The following is a 25679-nucleotide window of genomic DNA, read 5'->3' as shown; positions in this document are numbered from 1 at the left end:
CTGCAGCTGTTGTGGCAGTCTTTTTGTCCGCAGTAGTTGCTTCCGACTCAGCCGCTGTAGCGACAGCTTGCTTGGCTGTAGGAGTTGTATTCGGAGTATCGTCCTTCCCTTCAGCTGTTACCACCGGAGTTACAGTAGTCGTGTCTTTCCTACTTGTGGTGATAATGTCTTTAAGCACAGTAGTTTTGTCTTTCTTGGGTGTTGTTATCTCTTTGTTCACCGTAGTTGTTTGTATTTTACTTGTGGGCTCTTTGGTTGTAGGAGTAGTAACAGTTTTAGCTGTTGTCTTGTCTTTTTTGTCAGTTATTGATACAACCTCAGTAGCCTTAGCTGCAGTCACCACTATCCTCTGTACTGCTGTAGTCGTGTCTTTTCCAGTTGTGGTAGTTGCTAATTTGGGTGCAGGAGTTGTAATTTTCTTCTCTGTTGTTGTTTCTGAAACCATTACCCCTGCATCAGGTATGAGTGTTTGCTTGCTAGTTGTTGTGACCGCCTCCTTCCTTGGAGTGGTTGTGGCTTTTTTAGCAGTTGTTACTAATACAGGGACAGTAGTTGTCACTTGAATAGGTGGTGTTTTCTTCAGAGCACTTGTGTCGGCCTCAGTGGCTGCAGAGGTAGTCCCCTTGACCTTAGGAGTGGTGGAGGAGTCTACTTTGGAGGTCGGTGCCTCCGGGGTTGTGTCTTCAGGTTTGGGGGTGGTGGGAGACTCAACCTTGGTCGTTGGTGCCTCCGGGGTTGTGTCTACAGGTTTGAGGGTGGTGGGAGACTCAGCCTTGGTTGTTGGTGCCTCCGGGGTTGTGTCTTCAGGTTTGGGGGTGGTGGGAGACTCAGCCTTGGTCGTTGGTGCCTCTGGGGTGGTCGGTGCCTCTGTGGCCTCTGGGGTGGTGTCTTCAGGTTTGGGGGTGGTGGGAGAGTCGGCCTTGGTCGTCGCTGCCTCCGGGGTGGTGTCTTCTGGTTTAGGGGTGGTGGGAGACTCAGCCTTGGTCGTCAGTGCCTCAGGGGTCGTGTCTTCTGGTTTGGGGGTGGTGGGAGACTCAGCCTTCGTCGTCGGTGCCTCCGGGGTCGTGTCTTCAGGCTTCGGGCTGGTGGGAGAGTCGGCCTTGGTCGTCGGTGCCTCAGGGGTCGTGTCTTCAGGTTTGGGGGTGGTGGGAGACTCAGCCTTGGTCGTCGGTGCCTCAGGGGTCGTGTCTCCTGGTTTCGGGGTGGTGGGAGACTCGGCCTCGGTTGTCGGTGCCTCTGTGGCCTCTGGGGTCGTATCTTCAGGCTTCGGGGTGGTGGGAGACTCGGCCTCGGTCGTCGGTGCCTCTGTGGCCTCTGGGGTCGTATCTTCAGGCTTCGGGGTGGTGGGAGACTCAGCCTCGGTTGTCAGTGCCTTTGTGGCCTCAGGGGTCGTGTCTTCTGATTTCAGGGTGGTGGGAGGGTCGGCCTCGGTTGTCGGTGCCTCTGTGGCCTCAGGGGTTGTGTCTTCTGGTTTCGGAGTGGTAGGAGACTCGGCCTCGGTTGTCAGTGCCTTTGTGGCCTCAGGGGTCGTGTCTTCTGGTTTCGGAGTGGTAGGAGACTCGGCCTCGGTCATCAGTGCCTCTGTGGCCTCTGGGGTGGTGTCTTCTGGTTTCGGGGTGGTGGGAGACTCGGCCTCGGTTGTAGGTGCCTCTGTGGCCTCAGGGGTCGTGTCTTCTGGTTTCGGGGTGGTGGGAGACTCGGCCTCGGTCATCAGTGCCTCTGTGGCCTCTGGGGTTGTGTCCTCAGGCTTGGGGGTGGTGGGAGACTTGGCCTCGGTCGTTGGTGCCTCTGTGCCCTCAGGGGTGGTGTCTTCAGGTTTGGGGGTGGTGGGAGATTCAGCCTTGGTTGTTGGTGCCTCTGTGGCCTCTGGGGTCATATCTTCAGGCTTCGGGGTGGTGGGAGACTCGGCCTCGGTTGTCAGTGCCTTTGTGGCCTCAGGGGTCGTGTCTTCTGATTTCAGGGTGGTGGGAGGGTCGGCCTCGGTCGTTGGTGCCTCTGTGGCCTCAGGGGTCGTGTCTTCTGGTTTCGGAGTGGTAGGAGACTCGGCCTCGGTCGTCAGTGCCTCTGTGGCCTCAGGGGTGGTGTCTTCAGGTTTGGGGGTGGTGGGAGATTCAGCCTTGGTTGTTGGTGCCTCTGTGGCCTCTGGGGTTGTGTCTTCAGGTTTGGGGGTGGTGGGAGAGTTGGCCTCAGTCGTCGGTGCCTCTGTGGCCTCTGGAGTTGTGTCTTCAGGTTTGGGGGTGGTGGGAGACTCGGCCTCGGTCGTCGGTGCCTCTGTGGCCTCTGGGGTGGTGTCTTCGGGTTTAGGGGTGGTGGGAAAGTCAGCCTCGGTTGTCGGTGCCTCTGTGGCCTCTGGGGTTGTGTCTTCAGGCTTGGGGGTGGTGGGAGAGTCGCCCTTGGTCCTCGGTGCCTCTGTGGCCTCTGGGGTGGTGTCTTCAGGCTTGGGCGTGGTGGGAGAGTCGGCCTCAGTTGTTGGTGCCTCTGTGGCCTCTGGGGTGGTGTCTTCAGGCTTGGGAGTGGTGGGAGACTCGGCCTCGGTCGTCGGTGCCTCTGTGGCCTCAGGGGTGGTGTCTTCAGGTTTGGGGGTGGTGGGAGACTCTGCTTCGGTCGTCAGTGCCTCTGTGGCCTCTGGGGTGGTGTCTTCAGGTTTGGGGGTGGTGGGAGATTCAGCCTTGGTTGTTGGTGCCTCTGTGGCCTCTGGGGTTGTGTCTTCAGGTTTGGGGGTGGTGGGAGAGTTGGCCTCAGTCGTCGGTGCCTCTGTGGCCTCTGGAGTTGTGTCTTCAGGTTTGGGGGTGGTGGGAGACTCGGCCTCGGTCGTCAGTGCCTCTGTGGCCTCTGGAGTTATGTCTTCAGGTTTGGGGGTGGTGGGAGAGTCAGCCTCGGTTGTCGGTGCCTCTGTGCCCTCAGGGGTGGTGTCTTCAGGTTTGGGGATGGTGGGAGAGTCAGCCTTGGTTGTTGGTGCCTCTGGGGTCATGTCTTCAGGTTTGGGGGTGGTGAGAGAGTCAGCCTTGGTTGTCGGTGCCTCTGTTGTTGCAGGAGTATCTTTCTGAGCTGTAGTGGTCTCTTTGGTAGTTGTTGCTTTTGTGGTAGTACTTATAGGAGGTGGTGAACTTGGTTTTGTCCCAGATGTAGTTGCTTTGATTGTTGTGCTTGTATCAGGGTGTGTTGTAGTTGGAGCAGGGCTGGTTACTTGGTTTTCCAGTCCGTTGCCAGCACCTGTGTGAACAAATGCATATAAAGATTTTGGAATTGCACTGCATGCACCTATTGCATATTAATTTATTGTACCTATTAGCAATAGCTACTTATCTTTTGAGTAGCAGTAGCTGTTCTTACGGTCTTTGCTCTAAAAACTTTCTGTGTAAAGTATCACTCAGTTAGCTTTGAAGTGGTTGAAACATTTATTTAAACTGGCCAAAAAAAAGAAAAAGGGATATGTGGAAACCTGAGTGAAATTGATAAACGCCAGTTTATGGGCTTAGGTAACTGTCAAAATATAAGCAATTTAGAAGAGCCGAACTAAGCTGGACTGCATTAAATGTGAATTCCTTTGCAGCAGCCCAGCTAGGTTTTAAGGAATCTTTTTGGCTAGCCTGTCTCAGCTCTGAGTGCAGCGTAAACGATGTTACTTTGGTGTTGGTAGGTAAGGCTGCCCGGTGCTTCCATCCTTTTTCAGGGAAGGAGAACCACGCTGTAAGATATAGCCCTGCTCATGGGACGCTTCCCTGCTCACTCTGTTCTGCCATGGGTTCCTCTGGGCTCGCTTTCAACGTGGCCTGCACTGGTTGCCTGGACTTGAAGGAGAGGACTAGGGAAACAGGAGGAAAATAGAGTTTCCACGGACAGACACCTGACTGCACCTCCTGCTATATCTTTGTATCTTGCATGTTTTTCCTCTTTGTGATTTACAGCTTTAAGACTCTCTGTACTTGTATATATAGTTACACTGACACAACTTCACATAGCTATATTCGGCAAAAACTAACAGTGTTTCTGCATTTTAATCTCTCACGAAGTATTATCTCTGTGGTGTTTTGCCATTTAGTTCTGTTTTCACATAGGGTTTTTTCTATGATTCTTGCTGTGTTGCTGTCTACCATTACAACCGAATTGGCATTTGTTTCTTGAAAACCTGGAAAAAACCAAGCGCAGCATCATGTGGTTTGGGGCCAGGTTGTTCAGCTGGGGGACAGACCTAAAAAGATCTGAGCTGTTGCTGATGGTGACGGCGTGATGACTGTTAGCAGCACTGATGCAGTATCTCCCTGTAGACTGGAAGAGCTGGTAATACAGCAGTGTGAGAAATAATCTGTGTAAAAGTATTGTAGAAGCAGTGCAGTGTGAGCAGTGTTACAGAACAGGTTTTCCTCCCACCCAATGCGAAATACTATAAGCTGAGTTGGATCCTGTTCGTGGTTACTTGAATTTCCTTAATTTTATTTCATTTGACCGGCTGTATTGATTTTTGTGGTAGGAAATTGCCACAGGAGAAAGGTAAGTACTCCAAATTAAAAATAAAAGGATTAAAATATTGGCCAAATTTGACTTCTAGTCTTGTTTCGTACTTGTTACTTCAGTAACATTTTTAAACTGATCTCCCAAGTTATCACTTAAAATGATGGAACAGAACATCAAAAAACACAGGAAAGCAACATATTTTCCATTCAGAAAAAAATAATTGGTATGTGTTTTCTGAAGGTGCATGAGGCCTGACTTGATTACAGCTAGAGAAACCTGCTAGGAGACTTTCCTGTCCTGGCCCTGCCAATTCTGCTCTGTCCCAAAACACAACACCCTTCCTGCTCCAGCCGTGGACTTGGTCCAAAGCTGACAATGGTGTGTAACAGATTTAGAAGATGTGTGTGAAAATCCAGTAGTAGAGACGCAGGAGACATCACCACACTCCAACATCTGTGTGAAATCTCCAAAGGCAGTATCCTGAGGTCTAGGTGAGGTAATTAGTTTATAAACCGAGTGGTTCCAAGCTTGGTAACTGTCTGGTAATGTCTCGCATCAGCTTTCTATTTCCAGAGCAGGAAAATGGTCTTTAATATTCCTTCAGGTAACACCCATCCTGTTTCATTCGTATGCTTTCCTACCTTCTGTAACTTCATGGGGCGGCGTTACTGCCTCTGGCTGCTTTTCCTCATTTTTGGATGTCGGTTTGTTTGCTGGAGGAGTCTTAGGTGATAGCTTTTCTCTGTGTGCTGAAAAAAACAAAAATTATCTGTTAATCGGAGTGGTTTTTTTATAGGTGCTTGGTGTCAGCTGTGTTAGAACAAAGTGATTACAAAATTTCAGTGACCATCTTCCATATAAATCTGAGTTTCCTCCTATCTGTTGGATTCTTTAAAGTGTTATCCAGGGGAAAAGGAGGAAAAATACTCTTTGGATCCCCAAGTGTTTCAGTACAGATGGGGTAAATGTTTTTCCTGGAAGTTTAAGGTGAGATGTTCTTTGCTAATGTGAATTTTGAGGTGGGAAAAAGATGAATTCTGAGGGGAGCTCTACATTCCGAAAATTTGTCGAATTTTTTTTGTCAGCTTATTTTTTTGACCACAGATGTCTTGGGGCTAACTCACTGTGGTGTATGTGTGAGAGCTACCATGTTAGCCAAGCATTTATTTTGATAATCCCCTGAAGGCTTAGTTATATTGCAGTTCTTCAGAGGTGATATTTCTGCATATAGTGTGATCATTTCAGAGAGACATTTTAAAAGCAATTGTTTCCTTGAAAGAGACAGAAACTGCAAAGAAGGTATGGACCAGAGAAGCAATGCAAGGTCTAAGTATTAAGCTACCTTCTAGGAGCCTGAGTTCTAGGAGAAACTGGAGGTTTGTGTTAGATTCTCCAAATCTTGAAGATTGCATGGGATTTCACTTGCATCCCGTAAGAGGCAGAAAATATTTTTTAATTCATTGTTGGGTCAAATTGTGCAATTGGAAGCGAGACCCTGTCTTCCCATTAACGTAGCCTTGTAGAAGGATCTTGTTATTGTGAAAAAGGCATGATGGAGCTCAGGGTACCTGATCCTTCTGATCCAGCTAAGGGAGCTGGTAACTGCCATAGGTATGGGTAATCAGCCTTCAACAAAAGGAGTGGTACTTCTGTGTAAGGTGATGACCGTGGTGTCAAAGGATTTACTTCCATAGCAAGCTACTACTCAGAGCAAATAAGGTTGGGTGGTGGACTATATCCTGAAGCTTTTAATGAGAAAGAGAAATTGTAATTGTTGAATAAAAACGCTTTGGGAGCTGAACCATCTTTCTGAGGAGTCAGTAGTCGCGGGGGGGGGACGGGGGGAGGTCAGCAATGTTTAACCAGTCCTTAACTCTGCGTGTGTTTATTCTGGGGATAGAGGGCTTCTGGAGGATGGGAGAGATCCACATTGTAAACTTAGCTCCACTGTACAGCGCAGTGTTCAGAAGATGCAGAAACAGCAAAACGAAAGTTCACTGCATGGCCTTAAGTTATTGCATTATTCTGAAAGGTTTAACAGGTTTCTCAGTTACAGCAAAAACACTCAAATACAGACTACAGTGGTAAGATGGGGTTTGGGGAATTTTGTGTTGGATTTTGTTGGGTTTTTTTTACAAAAATTAATAGCAAAGATAAGTAACTAAAATACTAGAAGAAACTCGCTAAGAATAGGAGTGGTTGGTTAACTTGTCGTTATATTTGAACTGAAGAACAAGTGAAAGAACTAACTACCCTTTGTGAGTGTTCACATGTGTTCAGCTCCAGCAGAAAGAGGGAGGTGTTAAGCAACCTCAACAGCAGCGTATTCACCGCAAGACACTTCTAAGACATTTCTTCTGTTTTAGACATCCAGTCAAAAATGCTGAAGACGGGGTCTATTTCAGTATAAATTACTACACAACTGAGTAGCAAAACCAAGCCGATACACCAGCACTTGGGGACTGGGAGTGGTTGGTAATGTGAGCCAAATGATAATCCGTAATGCTGCTCTTGTTTGTCAAACTGCACGCTTTGGAAATCGGCTGCCATGGAGGTTGTCTGGTCTGTGAATGCAGGAACCCGGTGCCAAGCCACGCTTGCTAAGTGTGTTCACAGAAATGAATTTATGTCCGTAAGTGGCAGAAAGTTTAAGGACGTGATGAAATGAAACCTATTCCGTTGGTCTTTTCTAGACTAGAATTTAATTGCTAGTGTCATTAAAGCTGTGTGAAGGTGAAACTGCTCCTCCAGATTGCCTTAGTGCTCACCTAACAAAAACCCATCGGGTTCTGCAGGGAAGGACAGAATACACAAAAGTGACTGTAGGTCAGGGTAATGCTTCCCTGAACTGAGTTTGCAACCTAAAGGTTAAATGTGCATTAAATTGCTTCTGCTGTAGTGCGAATGTGTAACTGCTTCCGCCCAGGCTGATCCTGCCGCTCCTCCCTCTTGGCCCGGAGGACGGGTTTCTGTGTTGGGCTGCTCGTCCCGTTTTGGATTTGAGGTGGGGAGGATCTGGTTCCTCTCTCTGCGTGCTGCCAGTGAGCGCAGTAACCCAGGGCGAGTGGGCTGCGGGCTCGAGGGGCACTATGCCAGCGCACAGAGGAGGTGTTTGAGGGAGTTGGACATTCCTTCACTCCTACTTTCTTTGTAGGATGAACTAGACTTTTTACTGCAATGTGTCATTGCTTCTCCCCAGCTTCTGTTCTTGAATTCTGTTACTGATGTAACTTCAGTAGCATGAGTGGAAGTGCACATTCAAAATCTGGCCTTACAGATATTATTCTGAGTGGCGATTCTGATAGTAAATTAGAGCATGGTGAGTGCCAAAAAAAGCTAATGCAAAGTAAAACTTTCCTCTCACAATTCCTATCCTGGTGATGATGGTTTCCAGTAAATCTACCTTTATGCATCCATAATGTGTTCATGCTTTAGAAAATGGCCAATTTATTTTTGAAGTTAGGTTTTTTTTATTATTGTTTTGGGTTTTGCTCATTAGCTAACTTCTTGTGTCCTAAAAAGCCTGCACAGTTAATGTTTTATGACAAGGCAACACATCTATATTTAAATACATCTAGGAAAAATATAGTGATAAAGAATTTTCTTACCCTCTTTACAGTGTTCCGCGTAGTCTGGGCAGCATTTGCCGTATCTTTCACACTCCGCGTCGCAGTCACACTCTCTTCCTCTTTCAAAGACTTCAAAGCAACGTCCTCTGCAGGAGAGTGCTGCAGAAGGCAGAACAAGACGGTAAATATTTTTGGCTAGCTCACGTTTCACGGTGGGACCTTCCTACAGTGAAGTCAGGTGCTTAAGCTGATGCAAAGAACAGCTTCATCAAAGCCGGTGGCTATTCTGGTCTCATCCAGAACTTGTTTGTGTAATTGTGGGATTTGGATCAGGCCATGCAGCCAGAACTGCGCTGTACCACTGCTGTGTATTGAGACCATTTAGAATTTAGAGTGGGATAAAATGTGACCTCAGAGTTCACTTTAGATAGGTCCCATCAAAGAAGGCTTCCATTTCCCTTATCCAATAGGAGTTATCTGAAGAATGGTATTCAAATTCTGGGCTGGGTTTTCAAAAAGATGTTCATCAGTGTATCATTTTTCATGAACAGTGGTGCGTCTGCCAGAGGATTTCTGAAAAATAATTTGCCTAAACAGGTCATGAGCAAGTGTAGCTGGTGTCCCCGGGCAAATACTGCAACTTCATTGTGTGAATGAGTTAATGAAGTTACACAAAATGACTGCTTTTGAAGTTTTACCCCACTCTATTTAATGCAGTTCTTAAATTATTAGTACCGGAGGAGTATCTGCCATGTTTGGACATGATTAATAACCACATGCTTTTAATGTTTCATTAGTGGTTAACTTCTGATAACTTCAGTCACTACAGTGATTCTGTTTCCTATTAAATGATGACTAAGTTGTTCTTGACACTAATAGCTGTGTGTACACAGCTATTACAGACTTCAGCAGAACATGCCTACTGTATTCTTCAAGGGCAAAATTTGACCTTAAACATTTACATTACATTGCTATCTAATGTTTCTTAACATTCGGTAGTGTGTTTAGCAGGTCCTTAGTTAACTGTTACATTTAAGTGACTGCATTAGACCTGGAGCGGACGTTTCTTGAGGATGCTTAGCATCTCACGGAATTGAGCCAAAAATTAGCTATCACTTGGTATTTCCAGAATTTACCATAGGATCTGTTATTCTTGTCCTGTATCTTTTCTGTTCGCAAGTGTCTATTGAAGTAATTGTCTTTGTGGCACACAGGGCATAAAGTCATCTTTCACAGTTAAATCACTATCTGGCAGGATTAGGATTACCATATAGGCAGATTCTGAACACCTTTTGACAAGTGTAGATGTGGAGTGAGTCTGCTGATGCCAGTGGATTCATCCCACGTGCATAGGTGACAATTGTTTATATTTGATGATATTAGGGCAGTTTTTGTTCATAAACAATGTCTGGCATTTCTCTAATTTAGTCAGCATCAATCACATGCTAACTGGGCAGCAGTCCTTAGTCAGACTGCCTGCATCCTTTAAGGATGGTGTCTACAGTGCTTCGTTCATTGATTTGAGGTAGAACAGGCAAGACTTCCTCCAGCCTTAAAAATTTTATTAAATGCTATGTAGATGCCAGAATAACTTTCGAGTCTGGCCCACAATAAATAGCCTACATAAATAAAATGCCTCAGTATGTACTTTCAGTTGTGAAAATGTCCCCTCACAAATCAAAACCAGGATGGGGAGGACTGCAGTGCGAGTGGTTCCAGCGTGCGTGTCAGAGCAGCAGAAGTAGCATTTCGGGGAGCGCTGCGCCTGAGTGTTGAACAACACTCGGCCTGGGTTGCTGGATCTGAGAAGTCTCATTTTACACCTGTAACCTTACGAGAACGGCAGTGTACTGTAACAAACTGCAGTTATCTAAATCACTGATATTTTTTACGTTGGTGATTCATAAGAAAATATTTTTTGACTCTCAGTAAAAGAGTTTGAAATACCTGTATTTAGTTTTGCATATAAATAAAGCCTACAAAATAATGCTAATCCAACTATCTTTTCCATCAAACTCTGGGCGTGGTTCTGATCCAGAGTCAATTTCTATCCAGGGAAGGACACCTTCTGATTTTGGATTAGACCCTACAGCCTCCACACCTCTTAAATTTGAGTTGGAATGCTCCAGGATTTCTTCCTGGAAAACCCTGGATTTGCTGTTACCAATTTTTTTGTATAAGAGACAAACAGATATGGTACAAACGCACTAAGGACAAGAAAACAAGCAGTAGGTGAACTGTTTCCCCCCGCTCTTGCCTAGCTCTGCTCTTCTGAGAAGCAGCATCCCTTTCTCGGTGGTAAGCTGTGGGTACGCAGCTTCCTTTGAGTGGGTTGCGAGAGGTTATCGCCGAGGTTTAGAGGGGGAGAACAGTACATGGATGAGAGCAGAACAAGGACGCAGTGACCCAGAAGAGACACGTAAGCAGTCGGAGACACTGGCATGGCAAGGAGTTGGAGCAAACGGGAGGGGAAGCCTTGCCGGTAGGAGCTGGCTGTGTTGGGGAACTTACCCACTGTGCAGACTTTCCTGAAGTCAGGGCAGCACTCCATGTAGTGTTGACAGTTAAAATCACAGTGGCAGTCACGCTCTCTAGAAAACCCTTCCCCACATCTCCCTGTACAGCTTGATACATCTAAAATCACACAACACTGGTGTAAACACTGCCAAACCAAAGTGGTACCTAAGCAAGCGCTGAACAGCAAAGTAGTAAAATTTATCTTTTTTGTGTGGAATGCGATTTCTTCAGTCGGTGTTGCAGGAGCTGTGGGCCCGGTACGGCCCCTGCTAAGGCGTGCGGTCAGAGGCTTGCTCTGAGCCAGACTGCGGGCTGGCAGCTCTGCACTCTGGTCAGACACTAGCTTATCCTGTGTCTCCTGAAGGTTCGTGAATCCCTGAGGACTCGCTCAGCAATGGGACCACGCCAGTTCTGGCACCCAAACTAGCCCATGCAGATTTATCTTAAGCAGATTATCAGCCGGGTGCTATATTGTTTTGCACACTTATTCTCCACCTTGGTTCACCTGACGTATGGTTATAAATGTGCACCCGCGTGGCTGTACCTGACAGCTCATTTTACTTTTTGTAATCTTCTACATAATAACGAAATAACTGATAGCTTGCAAACTGATGACCACTGTCAGAATAAATACAGGTCCCTAGAGCCTTTTTTATCGGCAGTTTTCAAAATCTGCCTGACTTCTACATTATCTTTTTCCCCGAGATCAGGGAGGAATTTGGTATCAGCTCTGAGGTTAGGAACAGTGGCGATCTATTTCTGCAATCTTCTGTAAAGTGCTTTCTGTTTATTAATTAGGAGATCACTTATTAGCAGAGTAACGTAAAAGCTCATCTGACAATGGCTTTACTTAAAGCTAGACTGCAGTAGTGTTGGAAAATGCTAGATAACAATAAATGGTGCGGGCTACAGGTGGTAAGCAAGACACTGGGAGGTCTGCTTTCAAACCGCACGCGTTCGAGCTCGGCAGCGGTTTGTTACCTTCTACTGCCAGAGCAGGTATTCACCCTGGAACAATTCCCCCTCCTAGGTGAAATGTCTCCTAACATAACGTGCTAACAGCTTCTTCTGGAAATGAAACATGCAGGACCGCAAGTGAAGCGCCCCTAAATACAAACAAAGAAGCTGAACAATCAGCGAGCTAAAACAGAGTTAAGATAATCAGCTGAAACACTGAGGAACAACAAGAAAATAACAAGAAATAACATGTAACGCAACACAACACCAAAGACAATTTCCAACAGTACACACTCCGTGCATGTGTGTATGAAGGAAGACTATGGGGTAACAAATAATTGTATATATTGTGATTTTTCAGCAGTTAGGTATAATGTTTGTTACCACTTCTTTACAAATAATGAAGCGGAACTAGGGAATAAACGGAGAAGTTAATGGGCTCTTAATAGGGCAGTGGAAAAGTGAAGCTAGGCATCTTCCTTCATGGATATGTGCCCAGTGTATTGCACCCTTCTTCCCTTCTAGGAAGAAAATATAGATAAGTCCAAAAAGTAAGACTATTTAATTTATTTATGTGTTTTAAGTTTATGACTTGTAAGTTACAAAGTTAATTCTAAGGAAAATGCCTAAATGGCTCTAGCTGCTGTTGGGAAGAGCCTTGATTTTTGCTGAAAATAGCGGGAAGGCTCCCATCAGCTGCAGAGGGTGCAGCGTTAGACTGCTCTGCCCTGCAGCTAAAATCCAGCATCTGCTGTGCCCCGAGGAGCTGCTCGGATATACAAGGCTATGTCTTCTACTACCAAGTAGTAACACATTATTTTCTACCAGCAAGTACTACACAGTGCCATCACTACAGTATCTTGATAGCTACTTGAGAACTGTGACAGCACAGGACTTGCCAGGCTGCAAGTTCTTCTGTTTCTTCATAACAGTGCTACTTCAGTTAGAAATCAATTACAGAGCTTTGAGAGTAAATAAAAATCTGTAGTATTAGACAAACAATTCCCAAAACTGGTCTCGGTGGTGGTAATAATAGTGCATTTAATGGCAAAGCACTTAGCATGGTATAGACATTCCTTTCGCTGAGCCTATTATGTTTAAATATTTCCAAAACATTAAAACACATAATTGTGTGGATATTGTCATTTTAGATTCTTCCTTGAATCGTGATATTACGAATCAGTTGGGCTAAATATGTTAGTCTGAGGGCAACAGGTTCTGTAGAATATGTCTACAGAAAAAGAAGTATGTTCATACGGATTTTGTATCGTATTCATAGCTATATGTTATTCTTCCAAAAAAGAGGACCGTGCTGTACCAAAATATATTTATGGAAATATTCAGTGATGGTAAAAATGATAATGCCTGTTTGAATAAAAATAAAGTTCTAGAACTTAGTATTTTTATGAAGATCCATTTGAAGCATTCTCAGTATTTGTCAGATATCCTCGACACCCTCCCTGCAGCTTGGTCCGTTACAGTACCTTCAGAAGACACTTCTCGAATCAGGGACAGTGAAAGGATCACCAGGGACATGCAAAGTATGTTCCATATGATCATTACTTTCAGGTGCGACATCATCCCTATAAAGAAATAATCTCACATCACTACATGCAATTCAATTAACCAGTTCATAATTTAAAAAAAAAAATGCAGTGTGTATCTTTAGACATAATACTAGTTCAATAACAGCATAAAATTAATATTATAATTATTGAAGGGCAAATTGCTAATTTAGAAGTATGCCATAAATCATCTCTTGGTTATTCGTCGATTAGCTGTTACATTTTGTAGCAAGACTAGGAAAATTCACTATTAGTAAATAACAGAAGTTATTTTTTGCAGAATTCTATTACATGAAAACTAGTCACAGCCTTCTCCTTTTAACAAAGATCCACTTCAGTACTACTGTTTCTAAGGTTATAATACTGATAAGTATAAATGTAAAAAAAACCTGTCAAAACATTAGTTATTAAGCAACATAATTTTATAAACCATAGCCTATTGTTGAAATATTAGTGTTTAAATATGTCAAATGGAAATGTCCATTTTGAATCCTTTCAAAAGGAAAACTTGTTTGACTGTTCTGTTCCAGTTCATCGTTTTCCTTTTGAAGACGAGCACGTTGATCAGCATGCCCCGAGCAGAGAGAGGTGTTACACTTACCTAGCAGAGAGTATGTCTGCCTTCAGGGATGTTTCGCATGCCTTATATATTGCTTTGTAACTGCGCTAGGGTTAAGTCATTCGCTTGTTAAACACAACTGCCAGTGACAGCTTGTGACAGCAAACTTTCCACAGGAGCTGGCAGTGGGCCCAGAGGACTAGACTAACACAACATCTGGAAAATACTCCCATTAAGAAAAATGATTACAGAAAAAACTAAACAGGGACTTACTAGTCAAAACACTTTTTGATTACTGAGTGAAATGAACAAATTGTCCTGAAGGCATCTGGAAGGCATTAGATACTATTGCACAGCAGTAAAAAATCATTATAGGCAAATGCTGAGTATATTTTCTTTCTTGTCAAATGTAGCTTAGGTGACGGTAGCCTCAAATTATGCAGTATTATCTGCTACTGATGGCCGTATCTTCTCCAAAAATTGTGAGATCTAATTTGTGCAGTTATAAGTAATTCCCTACTTCTGCACTGAATTTGTAGCAGTTTTCCCTTAACTGAAAGGAATTTTTGCCAAGGTATTGGCTAGAAATCAAAGAATTCAGTAAAATCTCAAATTTATTAAATATATGTAAAGCATCAAAAATGAATGAGAGAGACCTAAATTGTTGTAATGGTCTTTGTGTTTCTTGGTTCCAGATTCAGGGTACTGGGAATGGCTATCTGTAGCGCTCTCAGAGTTGAAGGAAGTTTCCCTTGAAACTTTTAATGGTCCGGACTCTTAGGGTTTGGGGGGGATTTTTTGTTCAGAAACTGTCCTAAAGGCCAGGGAACTTTGATACTTCTGTGGTATGGTATTACTTGGGTCCCAATGTAATTATGTTATCCCAAAATCATAGCATGAGCTTGAGTCTTTTAAAAAAAACAATGTAGACACCTCTGAAAAAGAGTGGGTTTAGACATGTGTTTGCGTGTTTTCATCGCTTGTTCCAGTGATTGTGCAGCTTTAGTATTTTTGTGCTGGAATTTCTTCCTAATTTCTGTGTTGCCACAATGGAGGCGGTTTCATTCAATCTTTCTGCATTGTGGATGCTTCTGATTGCTTTCATGTCACAGCCATGCTTCAATTAATTAATTCCAGTCAATAACAGAGTGCTTTCTGATTGCTTTAGGAACAGATATAATCTTTGTAGAAGTTTCTAGAGTTATTTAGACAAGTGGGAGCACTTACGTAGTATTGATCTGCTATTCAAGGTTCTCTGCCCTCTGCCAACCTGGCTTATGAAGTAACTATTACGCTGCTTTGTGAAAAGGGGACCAGAGGCTCTGAGATTTTATGGAGTTTATTCGAGGTAATACACAGAAGGAAATATATATTACATCTCTTATAATAAGGTCTTCAGTGCTGTCTTTAGTGGAGCTGACTAAAAGCTTGATAAAGAAACTCTGTGGTTTGAGAAGAAAGTCACCTGTCCATGGATATTTATCTTTAGCATTAGTTACACAAGCTTTGAATAGAGAATGATACTACATAGTGTTTCCTTTCCTTCAGGTCAATGTAATTTTAGCTAGCAGCATCTGACAAAATGTGCTGGATTTTTACCAACCTGTGTGGGTTTCGTTGACTTTTTTGATACACGAAAACTGAGGTTGTCAAAAATTTGCTCTGTTACCTGTGCAGAAAAAAATACATTTGAAAATCTCTGTGTGGCTCTTCTTTATAGTACTTTATAGAATTTGGCAAGGGTTTCACGCGACATAAACCTTTTGCTAAATCTTGTCATGTGTATCCAAAATCTTACCTGTATTTCCCAACTTCGTTAGTCCACTGCATTTTTTTTTAAAAAGAAAAAAAAAAAGAAAAGAAGCCTTTCCCTACAAACCCTGCTTTGCTTATGTATTGAGATCATCTTAGTTACAGTACTATTCTTATCATCTTTTATTTCTGGATTAATGGATTCCTTATGTTGACATCCATGACTCAGCTGTATTCTTTAGGCTTTTTCAGGCCTTGGCTTTTTCGGAAGCCCACCAGTCCGTTGCATTTATGATGGTGGTGTTGGGGTGTGTTCATATCCACTGGGGACTGCATGGAAAATGTAAGCCAGTGAAATTCTGTAAATCTGGGTCTGATCTGACAGGTGCCTCGTTGCTTTTCAGTCCCATCGTTGGCCCCCCTGCTTAACCCATCAGTGTCCTCAAAAGATCATGTAATTTTCATATGAAAACTAGGTTACATTTGGAGTGACCTGTGAGAGAACTCAGTTGCTGTAGGAGCAGCTGGGGTGTCCCAGCAGAGGTTATACAGAGAAACTGAGCTGAGCTGGACTGAAGAAAGTGAAAAGAAAACAAAAGAACATCTGTTTAGAGTGGTGTTGGTCTGCTAAATACTCACTGCTTAGTGCACCTCTTTTTCATCTCCAACCTAGAAGGAATCATAGAAGGAGTTTAATTGAAAGCTAAGGGAGAGTGCTGGAAGCCTCATTAAATGAGTTACTAAGAAAAATTATGAAGAATCACAGAAATCTTTTGCTCTTGCAGGAAGGGCTGAGAGTCTTGGAGAGGCGAGGAAGGATAATGTCGTAGAGGAGGCATAAGCCCTAATGGGGGAAGGGCATGGGATTACAAGTAATTCTTCTGGAACATCTGATAATTGATTGAAGGACACTTACTCATGTTGCCTTGTACAATTGGTCACTTGCTTCCATGCCAGAACTGGCTGGCTACATTTTATTGACATATTTTATTTGATTATAGCGAAAAAAAGAAGTTAATTTTGAAGAGCCCTTAAATATGCTGAATTTTAAGACAGTGTAATATTAATACCATTGCTTTTCTGTGATTTATGAGTAGTATGAGTAGCAGTAGTATTGCAATGAATTCTGCTATAGCAGGCTGCTGCAATAAGGGTCATGCATCATCCAGTTGATGTAAATATAGACTTACTGCATTTCCAATTCCTAAAGAGTTGAGAGAACTGTTTAAAAGTAAGAAGTAGGGAGAAAAATATGACTTAAAAATTGTATTTGTCCACACAGTGATAACAGATGAGCCCATAATGATAGGTAGAAGCTGAAGGATAGAATCTGTGTGTTTGTGTTATTTTTATAGTACTACCAAAATCAGTAGGAGAAATCATTTTATTCCAGAAGAGCTTTATACTGAGCACAGTTGGAGACATTACTGAATATCTTGAAGAGAAGGAGGAGGAGCGGGTCTGCTGGCTGTTTACATCTGTAGATGTTCATAACTCGACTTCCTCTTGGAGCCTTGGCCCTAAGACCATCGCTTCATAGCTATCACAGTATTTCTGAGTGGGTCCTAACAGTTTCCTCTAAAAGACTTTTACAGGGTTTTATCCCAAAGCTAGAACGTGGATTTACTTGAACTAGTCTGGAATCTCATTTTGTGTAGAATGCATGTTCTGATTCATACAGCAGGGCAGACTTGTAATGGCAATTGCAGGGAGAAATCTTTCAGAGAATGTCTGGCAGAGCAGGACCTTACTAAATCAGAAATACTTAACTTTTTCTTTCCCAGTATATGAATTATTCCACTCCTAACTTGAGACTAGTGAAATGGTTCTTGATTTGGATCCAGATAGCATGATTAAAAAGTGACTACTGCCTCGCAGAAATGTCTCACAAAATGAATTATATTCCACAGTGTTTGTTCTTTTTCTGTTAATTTAGTGTATGGACTAATTCTCCTACTGAATAATAACAGGAAGAAAACAAAGATTCAACTATAGGAAGAAAAACTTTTCACGCAGGATTTGATCAATATGAAGGATGGCACATGATAAGAATAAGAAAAATGAACATGAGAAAGACAAGGTGCTTCAGGTAGGAAAAAGAGGTAAAACCAGGAATGCAAGAAGTTATACATCTCTGTTTATAAAGTAAGAAATGATGTGTAACAGTTAAACAGGGAATCCCAGTTAAACAGTAGGAGGTGAATTGGTACTGACTCCTGGTTAATTTGTGAATGAAAGATGCAGAAAATTCCTTCAGACAGCAGTTCTTTCAGTACCACCTACAGGGCTGTTAATGAAGGCTCCCAGAACCAGTCACCACTTCATATACGACTGGAAAGTAACACCCTTGCCTTGGCACAATAGCAGTGAAAAGGTGTCAGACAGAATTGTGAGGGGGGGGAGGGGGGTGTCAGACTTGGTGTGAAGTCATTTTCTTGTAACACGAAGAATCATCTTTCTTGGACATCTCAGGCTACTATAAATAATCCTTTTAACACATTCTCAAGCTTGCACCTCTTAAGTATTCAAGCGAAAATGCTCTCTTTAAATGTGTAGATTGAAAGGGGAAGGACTTGCTGGATCAGCATAAGAGCGACAAGTAGTTAACTTATACTTCTCTGAGAAGATTTGTGGGGTTTTTTTGGAACTTTTCTGCTGTTGCTTGACTTCAGAGTGAAAAATGAACAGTAACCCCTTTTGATGTGTATTCAACAGGATGGTCTTGAAGGTCAAATAATAAGTTCATACACAAAAAAAACTTGCTTGGCTGTATTGAATACTGTATATTAATGCTAGTAGAGAAAGCTTCAGTTAAAGCTGCCAGCGGCTTTCTGGAAGTGGCCTTTTTTCCTCCTTCTTGTAAACACCTGTTTTTGGTCATAGTTTTATAAGAATCTGAATTATTAATCTGAAATGTTCAGCACTTTGCTTCTGCATATTAGATTCTGTTGTGTAAAAGACACCTACATTGATAATTCTTTCATTTTCTGCTGTGGAGTGAGAACCTTGAACGTGAAGTGTAGGTGTATGTGCTGAAATATTGACGATGGACATTACAGTCACTGCTCCGCCTGTACTTCAGTAAATTATTCAAACCAATGACTGCTGCTGTTTGGTCCAGGACATGAGAAATGAGCAGGATGGACACACAAATTTTACAGGAAAGCTCAGTCTAACAGCATGCCAAAACCAACTCCTATGTGAGCTTAGTGACTATACGGTGATGTAAAATAACAGTGACAACTAACTCTGAGATGAATGTGGGGGGCATACGAGGAAGAACAGCCCAAAGAGAGATGCTACAATGGTCTCTTGGGGACCTGATCATCGGGTCTTGGTTGTCCTGAATCCACTGAAAGAGAAATAAGTTCAAAAGGGAAGCAGCTTGCTTAGCTGTTCATGCCAAGCTCAATGGAAATTCAGATCTCCTGATGTTTTAATTAGTCTTTTTTTTCCTTGACTCTTCTTTAAGTATGCTAAGAGTAGGCATATCGGGTATCTAAGAATATACCACATGTTTCAATTAAGGAGATGCTTCAAATTTGCCAGTCATTTCAGCAGAACAGCAATTCCTGCTAAATGTCTAGCTTAACTTTTAGATTAAAGTGATTTTATGTAAATGTGATATGAACTAAATAGATGCCTAAAATAATAGATGATACTGTAATGTATTCCAGCCTATTACCTCTTAGTGAAAAACCAAGAAAGATCTAAGCCTTTTTTTTCCTTTGTCTGTAATAAATTTTACACCTTACAATGCAAGGAGCTATGCAGAAGGTAAGCAGTTTCCCATTCTAAAAGATATTCAGACTGTGTACAAATCCTGAACACTGTCTTGGGGCTTTATTGAGGTTATTGTGTTTGTTTCCAGTATTTCTGATGAGGAAAAGATGAAGGACAGACTGGCACTGTTCTCTTGACTCTCCTGTTTTGTTGGTGCTGTAGATATGGGATGAGCCCTTCCGTTTCACCTCAAATTTACAGAAATACGTGGGTGACTGGAGGGTATATGGTGTTGGTATTGCCTTCTGTTTTGTCCAGCTGTGTTATTAGATCCAGTGACAAACTGGGTAATTAAGGTAAACTTTAAATATCCTATGTTAACGAGAAGCTTAGCAGCAGTGGTACAGGCAGGCTTGAACCTGGAGCAGTAAAGTTCAAGGAGATCTCAGAGGATGTAGCTAAAGACTGAGAGGCACTGAAAGCATGAATGAGCCCCTCAGTGCTGGTGGGGATGATGTGTTGGTTTGTTTAGCCAGCGGGGCGGTGATGGCCATGGGCTGGGCTGCAGACACAGGACGTGTGCAGAGAAGTAGAATTTGGCATCAGTGACCAGCTACCAGATCGTAGGCAGTGGGGACTAACTGGAATGTACAGTCATGAAGGAAACGGGAACGGCCCTCGCCACCAGCAGATAGGTTGTTTTTGTCTTTGGGAATCCTATGGGAGTCGGGCGAGGTGGCTGTGGAATTTGCGAAGGTTGCAGAAGTCTGGCACCATTTTAGGGCTGATGTTATATTCATAACGTTCTGTTCCAGGGCTCTGGCTTGGGCTGATGACTCTGCGTTACTTAATGGTAACGCCCTAGCGTTCTTCTCCTGAGGGCTGGCGTTACTCAGCGAAGTTAATTATGTGGCCAGATAAAACTATCTGGTTCTTCTGACATATTGTTGAGATTTTTCTGGTGACATTTAGGGCAGCACACTTCAGAAATTCAGGGTCCTGGATTCAGTGAAAGTAGAGAAAGTAGTCTAAAAATAATAACCAAACCTCATGTCTGATAGGGAATACTGTGAGCATTTTTGGCTGCCTGTGCACAAGTTACTGAAACTAAGGCAATTCAGAAGAGAGGCTGTGATAACAAATAAAGTAATGGGAAGATGCAGGTGGAAACCACAGAAGAGTTTAGTTTGTTAATTCTAGCAAAGGAGAGCTTTGATTTCTGTGTGTAAATACCTCCAGGCAAGAAGGAGCGGGGGGACTGAGAGGAAGAGAGTTATTTAAACTAAAGAGCAATAGCAGCCAGGAGTCAAGTGGTTTTAAGCAGTGTGTAAGTAAGGCTACACAGGAAATTAGAATAAAATTCTTAAGCATTGTATCACTGAGTTTTGAAACAGCCTTCTGATCAAAGGAGTTTGGCAAAGGATGGCACTGGGCGCGTTTTTGACCGAGCTGGAATGCTGTGGGAGCAGGATCTGGGTGATGCAGGAGTTCCTTCCTGGTGTCCCTCCCTTGCTCTCCACTCCATCTGCATCACGAAAAAGGAGTAGTGAAGTTGGGGTTGTATTATTAGCCTGTTGTGATTTTGTGAGCCTTTTACTGTAAGACAGTAGAGCAGGGACCGTTTAGAGACATTACTTCACTGTAAATGGAGCGGATTAATTTCCATTTCCTAAGCTGTGTATCATGGCCATCTGTTAAAGAGTCTTATTTGGGCAGCCTGTAAAACTTTGCCATGACATAATGATATGGAGAGGCAACAACAGCCGTCCTTCTGCAGCTTCCTGACGCCGGTGGCCCCGGTGTTGTGCCTCGGTCCCTCTCTGGCTGGCAGGACTCACGGCTTGCTGGGTGGGCTGGGGTACCTGGGGCGAGGAGGGCAGAGAACCTCCGTCCTTCCTCTGAGCCTGTCCTTCCAGCTCTGTGAACTCTGCGCTGCACTCACCGCTTTCCTCTTGCTAACCGTGAAATTTAACCAAATTTTGACAAGATTGAGAGTAAGAAAAACCATGGGTACCACAGGAGTTGTAAAAGAGAAGGAATGTAGCGTCTGCAGCTTTCTGTGTCATACAAAATCGGAAGGAATGTTGATTATATTATTGTTGAAGGTGATGCTGTTAGAGCATCTGGATCACAGTACAAGGCTGTCTTAATCCAGTTTTGGAACCAAAGCTAAATTTAACCTTGTATCTTCTTAGTGACAAAGATGATAAACTCCAATGTTATACATTAATATCTCTCTGAAATACCAGGTTAGGGTAATAAAAGATAATTTAAATGCAGCTTTCCCAGTTCATGAGTTTTGTAGAAAAATCACATCACTAAATAGTAAAGAGTGAGGAAGTGCATCTATGTGCCGCTGGTCCCTTCATGTAGCTGTTGAATGAAAGGAAATACTCCTGTTAGCCCAACTGAAAGAAGATTGTGTTCCTTTTGAAGTCCCTTCCAACCTTCCATTTGCTCATGAAAGCAGTTCAATTCACGACTCTCTTCGCTGTCTTAGTTAGTCTATGAGTAAGCACTTGGAGACTGGAGATGTCCATAGAGCATGATAAAGATCTGTAGTTTTCGCTCCCTTTTTGTTTTTCCTTTTTTATTTTTTCTCTTCTCTGTGAACATTGTACATGTTCACCCTCTGGGACCTTTGACTTCTGCCAGGACGGTAGTTCACTTGTGATTCATATGTGAAAATATGGACACTTGGTAATGATTTTGGGGATATGATGTGACTTCCATCCTTTTAAAATTTTAAAATTTATATAATGACTGTGTCTGGAGTAATATTAAAGAGCATTGCAAATACCATTTATTTGGAGCGATTACTCTTTCACAAGACTGCCTGGCAGATTGCAGGGTTTTAGCAGATGTTCTGATTTACAATTGCTGTTGCTCATCTTACAGAGTAAATGTATTTTAAATAGGACCAAAACAGCTTAAAAAAAACCCACCCTCCTGCATAATAGGTAAATGTAATCAAATATTTTCTTTACTTACAAAATCTGCCTATGGAAAACTAGAGTAGAAAATTCCTTGAATAACTCCTATCAATGCTGCTCCTGCCAGCAGAGCTGACAATTTTTATAATGTGTGATTTATTTTTTGTGTGTTTTGCAAAAGATCAGATTTAATCTAAAAAATATGCATAAATGTCTTGTGAGAACATCTAGCAAGAGAAGAGACGCTTTTCCATCGCTGTGATAGTTCAGGTACTAACAATGAGTTAACAATGAGAATTACCAGTCTCTCAAAGGTGATCTACAGCTTTCTTGGAATGTAAGGCCAAAATCACGATATGATACTTTGGATGAAATTGTATAACTAACAAGAAATGAAACAAGAATACATCACATCTTGTGTGCAATGCCTTTGTTCAGTGATCAGTGAGAAGCATTTTCCAGCTCCGTGTTAGCGCATTACCTCTCATTTAGCTGGTGTTCCTCACTAATGCCTCAGTTCCTTTTGAAATGCAGCCGTAAGCAGGCATCATCCATATTGTATTTAATATAATTGTATTTTCCTGTCTAATTTGTAATATGTTGGGTTTGATCTTTGAACAGTATCCTGGTTTTCTGGGGAGTATCGTCAATTGCCTGCGAGTCCCTCCTGACGGCCCCGCTCCTCTGTTGCCGGCCGCTCCACTCTGCTTGTGCTTAGCAGCGGCACGGACTCCTTTTAGTCAGACCCTGCCAGCTAGAACTCTGGGTTTGTTGATAGCAGCGTTGGTATTTTCAAGAATTATTCTTGTGCATCAGTGGGCAAATTTCAGTGCGCCATTTCTAGCTAAGAGAGATCCAGAGGAACCCCCTGCCCTTTCCCTAGGAGCTCACTGCAGAACAGGTCTTCAGATCCATGCACACACATCACGTGCGTTTTCTGTCTGTAGTGGAATGGAGTTTATCTGGGCTTTAGATACAGAGTTTGTAAAACTGAAAAAAGAAAAGCAACTCAATAACCAGCCCTTTCATAAGGGAAATCATTAAAAAAGTGCTGTTTGCTAACATGATGTTACACTGGAAGATGTTTAATGCTTTCCAGAACTATTTTTTCAGGTAACTTCTACAGAAAAAGACGTTAGGCTCCTTTCCTGTAGTTATGCATTTCACCATCTTTGTTGCCTTCTATCTCGAATGACATCCTAACCGAGGAGTACTCTGGGGACAGGTTTGAAAGAGCAAAATGAAGTGCTTCTGTGTGCCTGGCACTTCTGCCAAGTACCAAGGGCAATCTGAGAGGAAGAGCAAACATATCTGCAGGTCTAGCAGGGCTGTTTCTTGACAGCAAAGAAAGGCTGTAGAGAACTTCAAAGCAAAGAAGTAGCAGCTTATGTTACTAGACTAAGAGAAAGGTCTTTGTAGCAGCAAATAGAATTATTGTGAGCAGAGGAAAAAGGATTTGCTGTGGTCTGAGGAAAAGTTATTGCCATTATTGAGAGACGGCTGGAAGGTCGATGCCCAGGTAAATAAAGCTCATGCTGTACTGGTCATTACCGCTTTTTAGGTGTGAACAGAGATGGCTGTATTGTTATGTCATCTACGGACAAAAACTTTGACTTCAGTGTCATTCAGACCAAAAGTCTAATTTGAAGGTGTTGTCTGGGTTGCGTAGCTGAGTATCATCAGAAACGTTTATTGGAAGAAACAAAGGCTGGCAGAAAAGCTAGTGAAGAGACAGTGTTGGTTTTGCCAGGTTGAGCAGATGTCTGTCCCTCTGTCCGTCCATCTGTCAGGGGATGTCAGGCTGAGATCTATTCGAGCTAGCAGAAAAAGGTACAGGTTTTTCTCAGCTCAGCTCGAAGTGCTCAGAGGTCTCCGTCAAAACGCTGTCAATGTTGCATTTTCCACTTTTGGGACTGTCTTTGCTGGAGAACCAGGTGAGTACCAGACCACGGCAATAAGGGCCATGTTAAGCGTGGAATAAATCAATTTGGAGGTGTATCGTGACAAGCGGCGTCATAGGCCCCAGGTACTGTCTTGTCAAAGATAGCACAGCGTGTATTACAAAGTGTTAGCAAATGACATGTCCAGGCACAGCCAGTTCTCGTGCAAATACTGTAAAAATCTACTGCTGGTGAATTTATTCACATGTCTCTAGAGCATGAAAAGGTCTCAGATTTTAGCATGACTGGTTTAGATTCAAGATTCAGGTTGGAGACCCAGTGATTGTTATTTTCTGTTAATTCTTTTCTAGCACACACGGTGGGACCAAAACCAGTGCCAGGTGAGTTATTTAGATAATTAACAGGGCTTTATCAATAAACAAGGCTAGTCTGGCAAAGGCTGAACTTCACCGCTGAACCTTTAACAACTTCAAAAAAAGCGAGTTCTCAGACTGTTTTTACTCGCTGCTCTACAGATGCTCTTTTTCATGCCATGCTAATTCATTCTGTGCTGTATCCTTTTTTGTTGTGGTTATCGTTTTCAACCAGCTAGCTGCAGCCTCAGCTATTAAGGGACAACATCGTTTATGCATCCAAAATCTGTTCAAAACACGAGCTGCAAAACGTTAGCGGTAATATTTTGGCAAAGGCTTTGCAGGGTTACACCCAGTTTGAGGTTCTCGATCAGTCTCCACGTCGCTGAGAGCATGGCAGAGGAACCACAAATATTTGCTTTCAAACAAGGCCAGCGCGGAGGAAAGCAATATCTGACCTGTGCAGCTGGTAAATATGCGAGGATTTGTGAGCTAATTCTGTGAGCAGACGATGAGGAGGAAGGATGAACGCATGTGATGTAATCAGTTATTTACAACGTTTCTGTTCAAAGTCCAGTTCCTTTGAGCAGAATAGGAATTGGAGAGGTGACAGCTGCAGATCTGACCATCTTTTCAGCCTGTATCTCCTGCTCCCAGGTTCTCTAGCCTGTAAGAGTTGTCCACGGGCGGTGAACTGCCAGGACGTTTACGCAGAAAGATGTGGCTAAATAATGCTGGCCATAGAGACGCTTACAGGGCCGGCTCTGTTCCTCAAGGTGAACGACGAGCAGCCTTTCGATGAGGCAGTCAGTAATTTGCAACAGGCTTTGATGCATTCTTTAATTAAAATCCACCACGATGCCTGAGGTAAGGCCAGCAGAGCACCAGCAGTTCCCGTTCAGCGCTGCCACGAACATAAATGGGGTTCTTCTAGAAAAGCCAGGAAAGTGACTGCAGGCTCAGCTGGACCACCTCAGACACTGAAAACTTGGGTAATATTTTTTGGTTTTTACTAACCTTATCTAAGTAATAAATACAGCAGAATATTTGTTGAATTTATAAAATCTAAAATTTTGATTTAAAAATAAATTAACCATTTCAAACAATACATAACTTTGTGTTGGCATGTACACATGAACAGGGTCCGTGGGGTGAGGAGCGGCTCCCTGCTAAGCGACAGCCGGGCAGCGCAAAAGCGCAGGGTGAGGACGCAAACCGTGGCTGCGTCTGGGAGTGCGCAGAGTGGCTTCTCTCTGGTGAGGTCCCGACCCTGAAAGCCGTAAGAGCTTTGCTTCAAAGCCTGTTAACTCTGTTACTGCTTGGGCTTTTTGTCCTCTCATGAAACATGTCATAATAGAAATTTTCTTTTCTTCCTGTCTCACAGTGGAGTTAAAT

The sequence above is a fragment of the Opisthocomus hoazin genome, chromosome 6 (assembly GCF_030867145.1).
Source record: "Opisthocomus hoazin isolate bOpiHoa1 chromosome 6, bOpiHoa1.hap1, whole genome shotgun sequence".
Taxonomy (NCBI): domain Eukaryota; kingdom Metazoa; phylum Chordata; class Aves; order Opisthocomiformes; family Opisthocomidae; genus Opisthocomus; species Opisthocomus hoazin.
The sequence above is the reverse complement of the archived record's forward strand: the minus strand, read 5'-3'. Positions refer to the sequence as shown.